The sequence below is a fragment of the Botryllus schlosseri genome, chromosome 7 (genome assembly GCF_051294905.1).
Source record: "Botryllus schlosseri isolate E-star chromosome 7, Bs_hap1, whole genome shotgun sequence".
Classification (NCBI taxonomy): domain Eukaryota; kingdom Metazoa; phylum Chordata; class Ascidiacea; order Stolidobranchia; family Styelidae; genus Botryllus; species Botryllus schlosseri.
Window position 1 is genome coordinate 22922734 of NC_137242.1, and position 10370 is coordinate 22933103.

The window sequence follows — 10370 nt, forward strand, 5'->3', positions numbered from 1 at the left end:
TCTTGTATATATTCAGTATAAATGAAGGGTAAAACTTTCTCTACGTCGCGTGTGCTTAGCCGATATTTAGTGTTGTGGATATATTCTAAGTATCTTCGCCCGGCATTAGGAACTGAAAAATGGTTGATAACGAGGTTTTAATCGGTCTGGCGAGTAATAAATACGGTGTTACTCGCTGCTCGTTCCACACTACTTGCAACGATGATGGAATATCTCCGGACACGTCACAGCAGTAACTACATCGTACTAAGAATTATTCCGTCTGCATTTTTTCGATTACAGGGATTTGTATTCGACTCCGGCATCGCAGGAAACTCAGAATCCATAAAGGCGTCGAAAGGAACAGACATCTTTACTTCTGAAGCGGCGTGATCCGCACTCAAGTGCGAAGACATTACCGCCAAGAAGTGCTTCGTTGCATCGGCCAGTCGCCACTCTTTATGAGATTTCCGCGATGATTTACTCGCGTTTTATGCGATGTCGCTGGCGTTATCGCATTAGAGATAACTAACCGAGTTTCCAGACAATTTCCTGGTTCCGGTTGGAATTTTACGTTATCCAAAGGAACTGCTTAAAGTTACAAAAAGGCGCTCTTGTAATTATTAGAATATGCTATATTTGGCATCGACAAGATTTCAAGCAATTTTTAACATAGGTTTCCTGAAATTCACAAATAAGAGTGCGGTCCGTTTGTCAAATCCTTGGATGCTGTTTGATACGCTGTGATAGCCGCAATGCAACGCAACTTGGTAGTACGAGCTTCGTCATTTCCATCGATTTCAAATCTCAAATTACTGTCGCTCACATTCGCAACCGTACTCTTTCGCGTCTCATAATGAGGCTGTGAATTCCAAATGACGTGATTCACGGACTATATAATCTACTTCCCATTCCTCATTCATGGATGAAGAAATGAGGAATCTCTCTTCATTTGTACTACTTTAGTAACGATTGAGTCTGGTATATCGATAGTTAAATTTCTGAATGTTGGAACATAAATCGCAACCGTACTGGATATCATATGAAAATTCTCTATATCATGTTTACACGTGGCGACGTGATATTCTACCCGTTTACGTAAAATTAAAGGTAATACTGTCGGTAATACAGAACCTGTAATAATCAATAAACAAGATGAAAGTCACCTGCATTGTATTGGCAATTATGGCGATGACACTCGCTGAAGTCCGAGGACGTAAGTCACCGTTTTCAGTATTTTATTGCTTGGAAAAGTCCGTTATTTCATTGCGAAACGCGGCCATGCTTCTTTGCTCAATATTAGAGTAGAGAATATGTATCTTTTCCGTTGCAGAGGGTTGCAAACAAGACTTGGATTGCCCTCCCGGCTACTTCTGCAATTTCAACCAAGGCCGATGCTATCCTTTGATTTAGGAGAGTGAGTGATCCTTGCATTATAATATTCCCCTATTCATATTTGTATGTTCTGCATTCCACAGTAAATGTCGATGGTATATTCGTTTTTCATATCGTGCGCTTCTTGGTGTCGCGTCAATTTCACATCACTAACCATCCTATTAGGCCTTGGTACTTTTGTCATATATTATTGCAATAATGTGTCTCCCATGCATAAAAAATACGCGTCTTTCTTACATTGTAAAATTTATTCACAGATCTTCTAAACGACAAAAGAGCAAAGTCTAAAGGCTGAAGGAGAAAAAGGATTTATCTGTTGCTTGCTGACGACAAAATAAAATTATCATTGAAAATCTTCTTTGTTTAAGCGAGCGACGACATATCATTTAACAGTGAGGCAGCCGCAAGTAATATTTAAATCGAAGGCAGATGGTAATTTTTATGTATCTTCGTCATACTAGTCGACTTCCCGGCCAAATGTTAATATTTGATGCAGCTCATGTTGGGTTAAGTCGAAGATAGATGTCGTTGGCGCAAAGTACAGTATTTGCATTCGTATCGATAACCGAAAAAGTAGAACCAGTGGACAATTGGGTTGTTCAAAAATAACTTATTTTTTTCCCGGATTCTTGGCATTCACTGATTAAATTGTCAAGTTACTTAAAAAAACGCTGCACACTAAATTTGGTTCAATTCTAACTAGTATTAGCCGCCGCATAGCCAATTAAAATGTTTAATTTATGAAGAAAAATTGCAACCCCATGAAATTGTTCAGTTGTCTTCAAAAACGATGGAAAACGAATTTGACTCAATTCCAACTAATAGAATCGGAGTTATTTGAATATTTCGTTGATAATTCTCGGATAAATGCAGTACAATCTACCCTTTGAAATCCGTGCATATATGCTGTGAACGAATTGGTTGAATAATATGAAGGGCCCTAGGGATTTAGTGCAGATTCAGTAGATGTGCAGATGGACTAGTCTGTCGCTTTGGTAAATTTATTAATTAATAGTGTACGGTACACGTTGGAGAGTTTCTGATTGTTCACGGTAAGCCCTGATGTTAAATGAATAGAAATCGGCCGAAATGTATTTTAACTTGCTTCAGAATGGTTGTGACATGTTCAGACATGTTTGAAGCAAGGCCCTTGTTTGAAACATAATTTTTCAAAGTCATGACGCCACGCATATTTAATTGTGACGTCATAGTGGATTAATATTCATAATTAAAAATACAGGTTAATTATGAGTCCTTCGGCGAAATAGGACAACCCCTGTCATACACGGATCAAAATTATCTTAACAAGGACTACATCGTATGGATGTATAATTGGAAATGGTGAGTATAACTGCGGATGGTTTTTTGCACAATTCCATTTAAAAATCGAAAGTTCTATACCAGTGCTTTCCAACCTTTTTGATACCATTGGCACTTTTTTTGCAAACTGAATTTTGGTATTGCAACGAATAGCACATTCATATTCGCAATTTATTCACTCTAAGATTTTCAACTGACACTCATCGGGAGCGGCTGTCAGTAAATACGGAGATTGCAATTCGAAATTAAAGATGAAATAGATAGTGTGACGTAAGAATGGTATAAAAACAACAATGAGAGAATTCACAAACGAGAGCGTTATGCAAAAATTCAATTACGCAATGCAAATCGGCTATAATATAAAACCAGAGACGCAACACTAATGAAATACACGGAGATAATAGAGCCGGTCCTTTTGTCGACAAAGAATCGGTTGCTCAAGTTTTATTGTAGTCGATTCGAGAACCTTTAAAAGGAACAGACCACAAATCAGCCGAAAATTGTTATACAAAAAGAACATGAAGACACCTAACAATATTTTGTTCAGATGTGCAACCAATAGTCTGCTATAACTTAGGGCAGTGGTTCTCAACCGCCGGTCCGCGAGGTATATTACAATTTGATACCTTATTTTCAATATGCAATATGTTGAAGACGTGTCCATTGATAAAATAAATATAACACCAAATTCGAAACTGATTCAGAACTTCGTGAGGTAACATTAGGCCTGAAAACATTCGATTTGACTTTAATGATCGATTTGACTTGAAGTTCAAGACTAGTCATTTGACTAAATGCGAGCGACAAGTACGAGCTTACTCGCCAAACCGGATATCCATTTTGTGCATGACCGTAGCCTAACTTGTGCACCCAAAAAACCCCAATTGGAGAGTTGCCGTGCTTGAATGGGGCGCAAACTTATTTTGCAAATGAACATAAATTATAAAGTATATTTTGTAACTTTTTCCAATATTTTTCAATTTCTTCTCGCGCCTGGCGCGATTTAGTGCCACTAAATGTCTTTCTTATTGGGGGTACTCTTTTCCCAGAAATAGGCATTTCGGCGTCAGCCATCACCGCGCATCACACACCAACACATTATGCAGTTTAGGCTATCATGGAACTCAGAAAGGTGTGCCAAAAATTAGGCACCGAGGAAACCTGGGCCGAAAAGGACTAAGCTTTGTTGACCGAAAGCCGATATATATTTATGTGTAATTGTCCCTAGGTGCTTAAATGTCTGGCGCTGAATCTTGCCGTCCTGGCAATCTGTACCCCACTAGACAAACGCGATCCCACGAATAAATATTATTTGTCAGTGAAGAAATACCCATTTGGAATCGTGTGCGGCTTTTAGTTGAATACGCTTGAGCGATTTCAATATCTATTCACTATATAGCAGACGGTAGGTAACGAAATAATGACATGCAATGAAGTAATTATTTCAACAGGCCCGCCCGAATATGTTATTTTCAATTAATTTTTACGTGCCGTAAATTTTCAAAGACGACACTTCACTCAGCTCTACCGGAAAATCGGACAATTCTGAGAGGATTGAAAATTTATTGCAAATATATGCAATTACCAATATTTCTGACGGATTCGGACATGGATGCTCGGATATTTTCGCAATTGACCTGATTAAGCTACATAAACTCTCTGCTTACACTGAGTAGAATGAATGTGCTCACGAGTACTGGTGAAAACATCCATCAAACCGTGGGGTCTGGGGCGAAGCCCCCAGAAGTTTATCGCCGTGTGGGGCCAAATACCAACATGTTTGAAGGTGTGCTGACGAAGTGCTTTTTCAGCCAGGATTTTTTGGATTGCCGGATAGCTGCTGTCAGGTGTTTTCGTTCGCCGCATTGTATTCGTAGTAAACAGAGGGGCCTAGGTCTGGTGGTAATGGCCAATGAGCAAGGTAGCACGACAAGGTGCTTGGTTCGACTCCAAAACGCTTCTTTCCTCGATATTGTCGAAGAGAAGAATATTATTCGAGTTGGTGTGGTCGGATAACTTGAACCCACGGCCTTCGGCGAGACATCCTGTTTACAAACTACACTCGGCGGTATCACGTTTATCTCGACAAGGCAATTTTATCTCGACTCAACAAACTAACTACCGTAAAATCACATGGGTGCCATCATGAACATAATTAATTACGATTAAAAGTCACTAAATGTCACTCTCTAGCACCATATACTTACAAAAAACTATTGCATTTCTTATATTTTGGGTTAATTTCAATTTTTGAAAGTGCACCGGTCCGCCACATATTTTTTGAAATTTTGCTGGTCCGCGGGGCGAAAAAGGTTGAGATCACTGGCTCAAGGCGCTTAGGCCATAAAGCGCCATGATTCAAAAGACAACTTTTGTCCGATGTTTTGATTTGAACTATAGTCTATAGTGCACTGAAATCCTTTTGGGAAAAATAAGTTGTTGGGTTTTGTATCCATGAACATTTACTATAGAGCTCAGATGGCCCGGTTTTTACAGTCTATTTTCACCGAGTTTAAAATGCTTGCTGGCGGAAATCCTTTCAAGAAATTACACAAAGGTTCCGGGGGCTCCAGTTCGTCGAAGGGTGTTAAACCCAACCCACATGTTTGTGTTGAGGCTTCTGCCTGATTGCTTGGAAAATAAACTTCAAAACTATCAAGGAGAGTGGCACATTAAAGCTCGCTACCTTATGATACGTTGCTACAACTTGTGTTCTGATTTTTCTTTTCAATTTCCCATTTTCTGTCTCGGTAGTAAATAAGAAGAGCAAAGAAAGTCACGATACCGTGTGTTCGGCTTTTTAGCTCAATCTAACTTGAAAATTCTGAACAGTTCATTAATCTCAAAGCAGCTTTTTAGACCACGCTCAAAATCTGATGTTAAGGGGCATCTCGCGACCCGAGCCTCACACATAAAACCAATGTATTTTTAATATTGAAGTGGTATGCTATGATTTTACGGACATGTATGACATACAGAACGCGCACACCACAATTGTACCCAACACAGCTTTTTGAAGCATGTCTGACGCACGCGATTTCAAATTGGTGTAAATTAAATTCCGCTGCGCGTCGCATTTGTACTACCGTCTACTCAGATTGCAATAACGGGACGAGTCGGTGCCGACTGCCGACCATTTCGACAACGCAGCATATCCCTATCGAAAGTTTTTATCAACCAGCGACGGTCATTTTTGCCAAGGTTTTGTCGCCGCTGATCTTTGTGGCACTACATTCTATCAGCGGTGTCTTCGACAAAACTTTATGTTTTCATGTGCACCGACGCAGAAGGGGTTGGCATCGTAGATGAATGTGTCTCATAGGCCCGAACTTGCCCGTTGCGCAGCCACACACTCATCTCATTTTTCAGAGAAACCAGTCGGTCAAATTTTATCATGAATTCGAACCAATTCGTGTAATACAAAGTCGGCACATTCTTATAATCAAACCACATAACCACATAGGCATTTTTGAAGACCCCTAGTCTGCAAGCCGGCATACAAAATTATATTTTTTGAGTTAGGTTTGGAAAATGAGTTGTCTTGACAATCTTATATTTCACAAAACATTTACTTCGTGATAGTGTTAGTATTTTCGATATTGCATCGAGGTTCCAGAAATTTGTCTCGCAGACACCAGCTTGAGAACCACAGCGGTAGCAGAAATGTCGATGTGTAGATGAGAGGCGTTGTTAATTGACGTAGGCTCGTCTCTGTTACGAAATCACTGCATCGAGGAGTTCCCGACATGTTCGTCTGGAGCGTAATATGGTGTTTCCTGCAAAACTTTTCCCGCCTTCATTTACGCGAGCATAATAATTACAATGATGATGAGCTACTGATTGGGGATCTTCACATTTAGGACGCTTAACATCGGAAATAATTTGGGTGAGAATATAATTTCGAACGTGATGCTTTTGGTGGCATACCACTCGAACATCTTATCCATTTATAAGCGCAGGCAATAAAAGTTTTCGAGTACTCACAGTAACTAACTACAATAGATTGACTAGATTTTGCGGATGGGTGAACGAAACAAAAACGAAAAAACTAAACAATGGATAAACAATTAAACATGTGCTTGACATAGAGAAACTAAAATTGATTGGTCATATTTTTTGGTTTTTCGTTCGTCAAATTGGTTGATGGGCTATCAAACATAAATCCCAATAAAATCATATACCAGTACTGTATTAAGCAGTGGTTCTTAACCGGTGTTCCATGGAAACATCAGTGGTTCCGTGAGCCAGTCTCAAGGATTACGCTGGAGGTTAATACACACACTCAACCCATATATATAATATGTGATGACACGCCATTATTGGTTGCAGGCAATTATGATCAATAGGCGAATTTTAAATTCGGTAGTGTCACGACCTTTTTACTGAACATTACGGCTATGCAGCGTCGGGTAAGGCGTTTATGAAATGGTATTCGAAATGGAATAGCATCAGCTGTCACACTGATTTGCAATTAATATTCATTACAACGTTACTGTTTCAATGGTATTGTTTTCACTCCGTTGGTGCGCGGGTCATATTGTGCAACAGTATTCCGTAGTAACGTAGGCCTACTAGATGTGTATAGTGACATGTTTAATATGGTAGAATTTGGATCATGTGACTCTAAATACTTGCAGATTCGAATAAGTTAAGATTAAGAACCAACGCGCTAAAGTGAAGGTTTGTTTTGATCCCGGCACTGCAAAGAGCATAGGGTCGTGCACACTACTGCCCGCGACAACATTTTGTGTGGCCCGCGAAGGCATCGAGAAACTTAATAGGAATATTGATAAAAATGCGAAGTAAGAAATTTAATTACCAAAGCGACTTTATTTAACGTTCTCCTAATACATTTTATCATGATAATTATTAAGTTACAATGTTAATATTCCATTTTCTGATTTTATCATTAACACAATAGCCCGACCTCGGAGTCTAAGCATTTTTAACGATTCAATTGTTGATTATCCTGGTAAATCAATACGGAAGTGACTTGGTTCGGATCACAATTGTGATTTTAGATTACTTTCAGTGTAAAATGTTCAATACAACGGTAAATTATGTTTATGTCGTTTTCACAAAAGAACGTGAAAAGGCCAAGTTTAACACAGTAAGCGGTTGCTGAAACAGGTAGCATGCTGGTTACAAAGCTGTCAGCAGTGTGTGTTTGTAAGCTTAACCGAACGGCAAATCAACATATCTATAAGCCGATCGTTGATCACATATTCAAGTTTTCACACCATCCTGAGAATCGGCACAACCCACTTCATACTTAAAGATGTTTATTCGAAGATTCGAAAATTTATTCTGAATAAGCTATTTTTGGAGGGGTTAATGGTCTAGCTTTAAATTGGACTTCTGCGCCTCTATAACCGTCGCTTGCAAGAATTATTCTTATGTTGCGAGTTTCATACGATTCGTGGAATCCCTAGTGTCATTTTCAAGACCGTACGCCCGCTTAATTCAGACGAATTGATTGAGGATGGCCAAGTTATAAAATGTCTGTGTTGTCTCTGGCACATGTGCGTTATCATCAAATCTACATTTAAATCGTATTATATATGTATTGCCTCCATGTCTTTTGGTTACTTCACATAATCCAATAAAAGCTTACCTTAGGCCTTAGGGTTATAATTTCGATTTTGTTATAATGCGGCCCGCGAATGGATTCATATTTTGAATGCTGCCCGCGAGCTGGAACGTTTTCCCACCCTACAGTAGAGGCTAAATAGTGAAGGGCCTAAATGATAATGATAAGTGAGGGCACCAAAATAAAAAAATATCGTTACTCCCTCAAGAAACATGGTGAAATGACATATCATGCTTCCGTTTAAGCGTTGCCTGCAGTAATTAAATCGAGACTTAACAAGTATTTTTATGATGAGATATGTCAATGAAACACGTTATTCGAATCCACGCTGACATTCAATGCGTCGTAAATGCATGCTAGCATTGCAAGGAAAGTCATTTCCTTTACTTGGATTAATTCAGAAGTGAGACGTTATGATTAGGGTTGATGAACAATGTTGAAAAGTAGCCGAAAGTTCTGAGGTCTTACTTGGTCAAAGTGATCAAGGCAATTATGCATCACCGACGATACGTTTTCTGTAGTATCCGTCCAAATATTGTTCGGACGTCTAATGCACATACCGCGGGCTTAGGCTTAGTTATATAAATGTGTATTAGACGCCCGAACAAGATTTAACATTAATACGCTAAGATTATAAATATTAAAGATAATTAAAGAAATCGCTATTTCCCAATTTCGCAGCACTACTTTCGGAGATTTCCCGCTGTGCGGCAATCAAAAGGGAAAATGTAGGTCATAGCGAAAGAGAATAAACTAACAGTAGGGAATTGATAAATTTTGTAAAGTACCATAACACATACTCAACATTAACTAGTGTTTTGAATATGGTGTCTTGATGTAACTGTAAAATCGATTACATATATGTAACATATTGTTGTCGGACATTACATAACACAAGCTTAAATGGACATTAGTTTTATTTTTAGTTCTGATTCTAGTCACACATTTTGAAAATCCAGTAGTTTGTGCAAGTCTGGTAGCTCGCAATATCTGTATCAAGTAGATTGTACACAAAAGGCATAAAAGTGTTCACTGCTGTTCATTGTTCAACTATACGAGAAGCATTAATAATTACGCCAGAATTTTCTGTCCTCTTATTTTTTGTCCTATGTCCTCACAGTCGATTACCAGTTTATGGTGCAAAAGAACTTCGTTGTAGAAGCTACTAAACACGATTTTTTCATTTAATAATAATAATGAGCCTCAGTCTATATTGGCTACTTCAATTTAGTACCCACTTCAGTACCCCGCATTAGGTGGCGGTAACGACTAAAAATTTCTTCCACTTCCGTATGATGATTCCGGAATATGTAATTGACGGACCTGCAGGGCCCGTGCACTTTTGGACCAAACTCACTACAGCCTTGCGGAGAAAATGGGTTTTTGGACCGAAATTGCAGTATATGATTTCTCTAGTGCAGTGGTCGGGAACCATTTTTGTCAGAAGACCCATATTGGCCCAGTTTTTTTCATCTCAGCTCCCAAAGAGTCAAATATGCCAATCAAATGTTACGCCACAATTGAAATTTCGTGACGTCATGATAGCCGTTCTAACTCACTACATGGGATTCCTCTTGTGCGTCATATTGTCTGTGTAAAAACTTGTATATATTGTTTGAAAATATTGCTCGAAACGAGAGGTACGGCACAGACGAGCCAAGCCTCACGATTGATAACGCAATTCATCGTAAGTAGCTTAGAATTTGTTGAAGCTGATGTATATTATTCGAATGTGACTGTCACACTGATTCCGAAAATCTAAATACTTATCAACTTCTCAGTTCTCAAAGTATTCGGCGGTACACGCATACATTTTATCGCCGGTATACTCAGAGTTATACTTACCAATTCGAGTTTGTAATTGTGAATGTCACATCCGCAACAGTTTATTTCGCGCCGTAGATCAGGAAGACAATGTGTGTTTGAAAACTGCGTTTTGAAATGGGCGTCGCCATGTCTGCTATGCTCTTTGATTAATCAACGTATCGCACAATTCAAGATTTCGAGTCGGGTATATAGAATTCGCGAGTGATATTGGCCGCCGGCGTGACAGTAACTTCAATTTAATGATTTTGAATAGAAGGGT

The 10370-nt window shown here is 39.0% G+C and overlaps 1 long non-coding RNA gene across 1 annotated transcript; it reads left to right on the top strand.

Moving 5' to 3' along the window:
* The first annotated feature begins 1102 nt into the window (after positions 1–1102).
* LOC145442966 (uncharacterized) lies at positions 1103–1727 on the top strand. The gene is made up of 3 exons (XR_013916220.1): positions 1103–1195; positions 1313–1396; positions 1632–1727. It is a non-coding gene; the product is annotated as an uncharacterized LOC145442966 (long non-coding RNA).
* Positions 1728–10370: the final 8643 nt, after the last annotated feature.